The sequence below is a fragment of the Vicia villosa genome, linkage group LG2 (genome assembly GCF_029867415.1).
Source record: "Vicia villosa cultivar HV-30 ecotype Madison, WI linkage group LG2, Vvil1.0, whole genome shotgun sequence".
NCBI lineage: Eukaryota > Viridiplantae > Streptophyta > Magnoliopsida > Fabales > Fabaceae > Vicia > Vicia villosa.
The window spans coordinates 13,210,505-13,219,119 of NC_081181.1; the positions used below are offsets into that span (position 1 = coordinate 13,210,505).

General features: G+C 37.4%; 1 long non-coding RNA gene across 2 annotated transcripts; it reads right to left on the minus strand.

Annotated features, from left to right (window-relative positions):
- Positions 1 to 1,152: 1,152 nt before the first annotated feature.
- On the minus strand, positions 1,153 to 3,433 carry LOC131645918 (uncharacterized). Of its 2 annotated transcripts, none has more exons than XR_009297229.1 (3): positions 3,176 to 3,433; positions 1,601 to 1,685; positions 1,153 to 1,496 (listed from the first exon to the last, which is right to left on the minus strand). It is a non-coding gene; the product is annotated as an uncharacterized LOC131645918 (long non-coding RNA). The 2 variants fall into 2 exon arrangements; XR_009297228.1 differs by having other exon boundaries at positions 1,595 to 1,685.
- Between the last annotated feature and the right edge of the window lie 5,182 nt (positions 3,434 to 8,615).

The window sequence follows — 8,615 nt, forward strand, 5'->3', positions numbered from 1 at the left end:
ATCATTTCTTTCATTTTTGATCCTAGGTGAAGTCAGTTCTCGCCTGACAACCACCATTCATCCATAATTTCCTACTGTAAAACCAATTTCCAATCCCCAGCAAGTCATTATTCTCTTTCCCCATTCAACCATTGCTCACCGAAAATCTTTCCACCAGAAAAAAAGAATAAATTTCTCTTTCCCCAGCAGATATCAAAAACAAAAAATAAGGATGACACTTACACTTCTCTTTCAGGACAAATTTCTGGTCTTGATATTTAATCTTCTTCCACCTCGAATGTTCGAAAGGCTAGCGCCAATCTCACCTTCAGGTTTAAGACGATTAAATAGGGGCAGCTATCATACCCCAAATTTGTCCTACCCTTAATTTTTAACTGACTTAGCTTTACATTTCATCTGCATACCTCCACTAGGCCATTAACATGACTTTTCATTCATTCATCAAATAAAATATCTAAAAAAAAAAAAGCGTGGGATCAAGGATCTTGGAAGCTATGGTTTTTGTATGTCGTTCAGGGTGAACTTCTTTCTCCTAAAGCTACAAGGTTTTCCTCCATGAAGGTTCATCAGAGGCAAAAAGACTGGTTCTTATACACAATGTCTACAATCGTTGACTCATCAGAGATTTGTTGGATTTCATGTCGAGGTGTCCTTATGTGCTTCAATACTTTCTTCCTCGAGGATTCTTCGATGCACTATTGTTATGGTGGATTGAAATACCGATGTGATTCATGGCATGAGAGATGAACTTGTGGATTCATTTTGATCAGAGAAGTTTGGTTCTCATCATTTTTACTTGTTGCTTGCAATACAAGTTAGAGTGGACTTGAGTTTATTCTTAAAGACTTGAAATGGATTTGCATAAAAAAGAGAGGAGTAATCGAAAGTGCTTGGTATTCCCGTTACAAGACTAAGACGTGCATGATTATTCATCAAAAAGATTTGTTAGGCATTGGTGAAATTCCATTCAAATTCATTCAACCATTCATTCAAAATCTATACATTTATGTTCATTATCATCCAAGTTTCAAGCCCAAGTCATGTGAATACCGATCATCATTCAAGCGTTCGATTCAAACTATCAAATTCCGATTCAAAATAACCACGTCAAAATTTCAATACACAAGTTCAACTCATGTTACATAATATTCAAAAAGGTCCACATTCAAATTACAAAAGTCAAATACCCAATACAGAAAAATCATACAAAAAGAATATACCATTCAGTGCCCTTTTACAAAGTTCTTTCACATTACACTTTCAATCATATCCAAAAAGTCCTATTCTACTGTATGAGTCAAATGAGCACAAGTCATAAACCATTACAGAAAACTTTCACATTACATCACCAAAAATATTTTACACAAAAAAACTACATCCTATTTTGATCATGGATCTATTCTCCATCCCTAAACCTACTCTTCAAACATTATCCTTCAAACCCTTTGTCCCATCTTCATGACCTCACACCATTTGCCTTTTGTTCATGCTCAGCCCTGCAACATATCGGTCCACCACAAAATACATTTCAAACTTTTCAGTATGAGCTATGACAGAAAATTCCCACAGTTTCACTAACAGTTTAACTACATACACTTACTAAACAAACCATTTGTCAGTCCGAAACCGCGCCACAAAATTGAATCGTATCGACTCATGAACCAGTCTGCAATTAAATCAAGTTCCTACACAAGTAAAAGGATCAGTTCAGCAAATAAAAACCAGAAAAGAAACAATTAACACCGAGTCGGCGATACACAAACCGGTTCACAATCTCCAACAGGTTTCAAACTTCATCAACAGTACAAAGCCACATAACAGAATTCCAAATACTATAACTATCCTGCAATTCACATACATAAACTACATGCCTGCAAGTCCAAAAAAAACAGTTCCATATCTAACAGAGTCAATCCTGCTCAAGAAATTCCCAAGTGAGAAGTCCACACATACAACCCCATGTTCATCATATAAAAAAGAAAACCATAACCAAATTTGCCATGGTACAAAAACCAACTTTTCCTCTAACAGTCACACATTCAGTCAAACTCACATACAACAAATTGCAGCCCCTGCAACTTTGAACAAAACAGCAGCAGCCCCATACACTTCAAAATCTCTAATCACTCAACAGTACTTTACTAACAGTTTCCTTCAAAACCTAATGACTACACAGATAAAGCCCTGCAGCCATACATAAACACCTTCGAAAACTAACCACCATTCCCCTAACTAACTTTTCCTCACCTTCTAACAGTTTTCATTTCAACTAACTCAGCTTCTAACTGATATAACAGTTCCTTAACCGATTTCTAACTGATTCCCTAACAGTTCTCTAACCACTTTCTAATAACCTAGGCAATTCTCAAAAACCTAACCGATTTCTCTAACAGATTTCCTAACTACTAACCTATCCATTACAGAAACCTCACAACAAAATCAACCCTCCTCAACCACACTCCAATTCATCAGAAAATTGACAACAGAATTTCAAAACTAACTTCTAACAGAATAAGTAACCGCCCAAACTATTTGGTAACTAACTTGTCTCAATTCCTAACAACCTCTTAACCTCCTAACCAATTCTATAACTGTCAAAAACACCCAAAACAGAAATAACAAACTCTCTAAACAGCTCTAACCGACTAAATCCTCACCCTCAGATCATATAACAGAAAACCTTAATCCAAGGGCTCTCATCCACTCACCTCTAACTGAATTCTCAAACCCCCATCTCTATATAACTGAACCATTCATTCCTACACTTCTTCACGCACCATAATCATCGCTTCACACCATTTCTTCCACCATTTTCTCACATCCAACCTATCATCATCTTCATCTCTGCAACTCCATCACCTTCTTCATCATTCATCTCTCTCCCTTACCTCCACCAAAAGCTCACCGATCCACCATTGATGGAGCTTCAACATCTGAAGCTCTTATCAGTTGAGCTCAGCCACCGCCTCACTGCAACCTCACCACCTCTAAGCATCATCATCCCCAACACTCTACTCTCCACTCACGTCAATCTCGGAACACAACAAACGGCCAATCGATCTCATATTAATCACGCGCAGAGCAACTTCACAACTCAGAATTCGTACAAAGAAAAATCACAGAAAGAAGAAGAAGAAGTATCGAATCCAAATTAATAGGATAATCGAAAACTCACCGGAAGACCATCGTCGTCGCGTTTATTTCGCACGATTCAAGCGTACACAGGGAGCAAAGACTCTCCTCTCCGGTCTCCTCACAGCTTGGTGCGCATACTTCAAACAAAGAAATTGAGACGAGGGAGACGCGAGGCAGAGAGACGACATATCGCTGCTATTGAATCACGGTGGCCGGAGATATTGATTGGAGGAGAAGTGCTGCCGCAGTCGCGAGGGTCCGAGACGAGAGAGAAGTGAGTTCGTGAAAGCTCAGAGGTCACAACGTGAAACTCTAATCCCCTTTCTTTATTTTCTTTTCTTTTCTTTTTATTTTTTTGTTTTGTTTATTATTACTAAAAATCTGAATAATGAATCTGAACTGGATCAAAATACCATCGGGCCTATCACTATGCACACCCCCCATAGAGCCCACTCACCTTCTCCATTTTTGGTCATGATTGAACTCAGCAACAAAAAAAGGTCATTCTGGGCCTATTTGCGTGGGCCTACGCCTGATTTCCTCCCTGCACCTTATTTTCACACTTAAACCCCCTGACTCCATTAAAATTTGTAGATTTAGGTTCATTTCCATAATAGTCTTTAGAATTTTTAGTCGATGTAAAAATCATAATCACCATTAAAATTTGTTGGATTTTTTAGGTAATTGTTGACATAAAAACTTTCACATTAAAAACTCATAAAAAATAGTAGTTTTAGTTTAATTTTGCATTAATGCCTGAATTGTTTTTGTGCTATGTTCATGTTATTTTTGTATAATTCTTGTGTGATTTTTGAACTTGTTTTTGGCCTTATTTTAGGTCTATTTTGTTAGTACCATTTTATTACTCCTTTTAGAACCTATCCCATGTTAACATTTTGATTCCCTTGTATAGACTTAGATTAGAATAACTCTAGGCTTAGAAATTAGGCTAGTCCCCCTCTTTTCATCCTTTTTCTTTTACAACACTAAAACATCTAATAAATGCTTGAATAAAACTCCCATTAAAAAATACAAAGAAAATACTTAAAACACTAATAATCAAAGTGAAAATTCTTAAAAAGGGAATGGAAGCTTGGATCTCCCTTGCTTTAGGGAATCATTCGAGTGCCTGGATTTCCCTTGCTTTAGGGTTCCATTCGGGCGTAAGTTCCCAAATTCTAAAAGACACAAACCAAAGAGTAACTCGAGTTTCCCTTGCTTTAGGGATTTCCTCGAAACACTCAAACTCTCTCTCTTTCTCTCCTTTCTTAAGGGCATTGTTATCTCCGCTCTATTGCATCCTAGGCTGTCCCCTTATGCAAGAGCGCGAGCGTTAACTCCGCCCAACTAAAAAACACAAAAACAAACAAAAGTATGGAGCCGAACTACGGCGCTCTGATTCCTGAAAAGGATACGTAGGCATCAAGTCGCGGGGCTTGAACGAGCACATTTGTAAATAATTCCTTCTTTTCCCCGTATTTCTTTTGCATTCATTCGCATATAGACATAGACATAGTACACACCCTTTAGATAGAAACAAACATAGGTGGATACCATCGAGTACGATGGGCGCGAGGGGTGCTAATACCTTCCCCTCGCATAACCGACTTCCGTACCTTGATTCTCTGGTCGCAAGACCTTGTTCCTTCCTATGTTAGGTTTTCTGATATTCCTTTCCCTTATGGGATAAATATATTGGTGGCAACTCTGTTCATTTTTCGCGAGCGTGCGACACAGGAGAACATCAAGGAGAAAGGGGTGGGGTAAATAAAATTTTGAGCCTTTTATCCATTGTTTCTTAAACCATGAACCAAGCCAAGTTACAACATTCAAAAGTCCTAATTGAGGCAAGGTTAACTACGAAAGCATATTAAGCAGGATTTTGTTATACTGGCTCCTAGGGTTGTTAAAACTGTTCCTAACCACTGCGCTTCTTCAAACATTCATTTCTAATCATCCAGTCCTAATTCATAACGAACTTCAATTTCAAAACTTGCATACGCATCGCATTAGAGTTACTTATCAAATGGTACAACATCGTCTACGAATATACACTTAGCATCAAGGAGATCTCGAAATTGGTTAATCAAGGGCGATCACTTCTAATAAAGACTCTTGAATGGGGGAATCACGTTCAGAGGGTTCTCCTAAACAGGGGCAAAATTTCAAGGATTACAGGGGCATACAATCAAGGATCCTATTAACTAGGGGCATTCATCTTAAGGTTCAATCGACTTGGGTCACATCTCAATCAGGGGCATGTCAAACATGGGAGGAATTTAAACCAAAAGGATAGAACACTATGGATAACCCTCCATACCCTGGAGATCAAGGGCATGCCCTTCAATCTAAACGTCGAAGCATATTGCAAGGTGATCCGCTGTCGCGCGCGGATAAAAAACGAGTTGTTTTTCAAAAACGTAGTACAACGACAAATTAACTCAGATTATCGTCTCACAAGGATTCTTGTATTATATTAACTAATCAAATTAAGGGGGGGTTGGTTCAGTTTCAATTTAATATAATAGAGTGAAAAAGTGATTAAAATAAGTGATTATGTAAATAAGATAAAATGACAATTCTACTGATTCGGTTACCGACTTATCATTGGTTTAATAAACTTCAATCCCCCAAGCGGATTCTATTCCCCTACCGATTACAACACAATTTAACAAGCGAAATTGACATTATAAGGTTTCATTCCTATTTTCCAAATAAAGCAAACGGATTAAGCACAATCACGAATTAAGCAAACGTGATTCTAACATACACACTTTAACGATTAAGCAACGATAAAGTATGATAAAAATCAAGGAACATAAATCAATCGGTATAAATCAATAATATTCTATATAACTCGAATTAAGCAAACAAGACATATAGATTAATATCGAAAGGGAAAAGAAATTGAATTAATGATTAAAAACCTCAAAGTATTGGAAACCGTAACCAGCAGAAATTGCCTTCGGGGATTAGTTCCTCATCATTCGTACAAAGCTTTCAACATTATTTGGTGAAAAGTTAAATTGTGAATGGTCAATGGTGAACAGTGTTTCGTGGCTGCTAGACCTATTAGGAATCAGCCAAAAAATGTTTATGACCCAACTGGGTCGAATTACAAAACCCGACCCACTTCTAGCGACCCGAAACACTAAAATAAAAAGTGCTGCAGCTTTAAACGCAAAACTGGGAATTATCGGCTCCGTATCTGACTTAGACTCCAACATGAAAGTCGTAGCTCTCTCTCTTAGCTTTCTGGCGATTATTCGAACGCCTCAATCAGACTCTTGGAACTCCACTTATGATCATTTTAGTGCAGACTACTAATACTGAAAATAAAGTGCGAAAATCAAATTAAACCAAAAATAAACTAAATTAGAAAAACATTATAAAACATAAAAGTAAACAAAGAAAATCAAAGAAATGCTTAAGAACAAATATAGGAGAATGTGCATTAAAATGTACTGATCAAATTCCCCCACACTTGAACTTTTGCACTCCGAGCAAAATAAAATTAAAACTCAAAAGAAACACCCAACAATATTTACTCATTCTGGGCTACAAACTCTTCTGCAGTTAAGATTGCATCAATAGGTACTAATCTTGCAAACTAAGGATATTGTAGGAACACAAATCCGCAATTGTGTGGTCATAAGCCTCCTGAACACACAAACCACTTCGAATAATGTTATTATGCCACAACCTAACTTAATCATCCTCCTTTTTACTCTTTTTCATTCTGGCGCAATCACATTAAGCCCGTTATCTCCACACACTCATAGTAAGGCTACCGGTTAGTGACTCTGATCCTTTTTTGCATGGGGTTCTGGTACCTAAGTAGTATACCCCTTTTATTCCCCAATTGTAGTTGCGGAGGATCGGACCGTAATCCTCCCTACCAAGTTCAGTACCAGAAACCTCTGAACCAACTAACAACGGGACTTGAAATCTCTTTTTTTGTAGGTTTTACAACCGTTGGGTTAAGTGACCGGGTGAGGGTCACCAAACTTAGAAGGTGCGTTCCTTTTTTTTATTTTTTTATTTTTGTAAAACTTGGATCACTCACTTATTTTCATCGGCCTCCTTATGTAGAGCATGTGTGAGATGGTGCCGACTGCAAAGATAAACTACTCAAGAGCTATTAGAGAATGATAATTCAAGGCTATGGCATAATAAGTATTCAAATTAACTTCCATACGCAGGAGACTTACGGTGTTAAGACGATACCGATCTTGTGAACTTTTCCCAAGTCTCCACAACTAACCACAAATTAATCTATAGCCTAAAACTTTCAAAAATATACTTTTTTTTAAGAACTGAAAACAAAACAAAAACAAAAAAAATTTGAAAGAAAACAAAACAAATAAATGATTCTCTCCCCCACACTTAAGACATACATTGTCCTCAATGAAATAACATAAATATAAAATAAGAGTGAGAGAAAGGAAAGAACACACCCGAGTAGTCAAGGAGGATATGTGATCACATAAGCAGCTTTTCCCAAAGAGATATATTCTACACTTTCTTCTTCCAAAGTGGAGATCTCATGGAGTAGCTTTGGGTAATGCCCATTGAATTTGAAATTTTTATTAGTGCCTTCGCCATTTATTCCAGGATCAAAGAAGAATCTTCGATAAGTAAAAGTATTGAATGGGCATGTGATCTTCTTTTCCACAATATCAGAGATCAAAAGATTGAGGGGCTGTCTCACTACTTTTGTTTCATCTTCCCCTTCAATTAAGACCCTATGCAAAATCATAGATGGGCTAATATCAAGAATTTCGGTCAAAGTCCACCCAATCACCTTCTTATGCTTCTTCAAAACTTGCAAAATCTTATTTTCTTGATCAAAATCAATGTTAGAAGAAATTATAACCGACAGCATTTCATTCATCTCTAAATAAGCATATTTAAGATTTTCAAGAGTTGGTTTCAGCTCAGGGGAATGTGGCTGCTCAATGGAAGGAGTGCTCGGGGCAGCCGGGATGTCAAAAGTATCAGCTGCATGAACAACTTCATCGATAACAACTTCACCTATAGTAGATATGTTACCCTGCAAGGCAGCATCAATCTCAGCACATACAACACAAATATTAGTGTCAGTACAATCAGAACATAAGTAAACATCATCAAAATCAGACACTGATGGAAAATCAGATGCAAGCAAATCAGTACAAGTATCATCAACAGTTTCAGAAAGCAACTCTATTTGAAAAACAGAATGCTCTTCCAAGGGTTGTTGGTTTGATCCTTGAGCTTGCTGCATGGCATTCAATAAAGTGGCAAGTTGTCCAATTTGTGTTTGCAAAGTTTGAAGAGTAGAATCTATTTGTTGTTGATACTGAAGATTATTTGCAGCCATTTCTTTGACAATATCCTCTAGTGAAGGTTCGGAAGGTGCACAACACATAACCTCAAATTCATTCAGATGCTTATGCGGATCCTCACCTGCAAAACCATTAAACCTAGGCAACAAATGT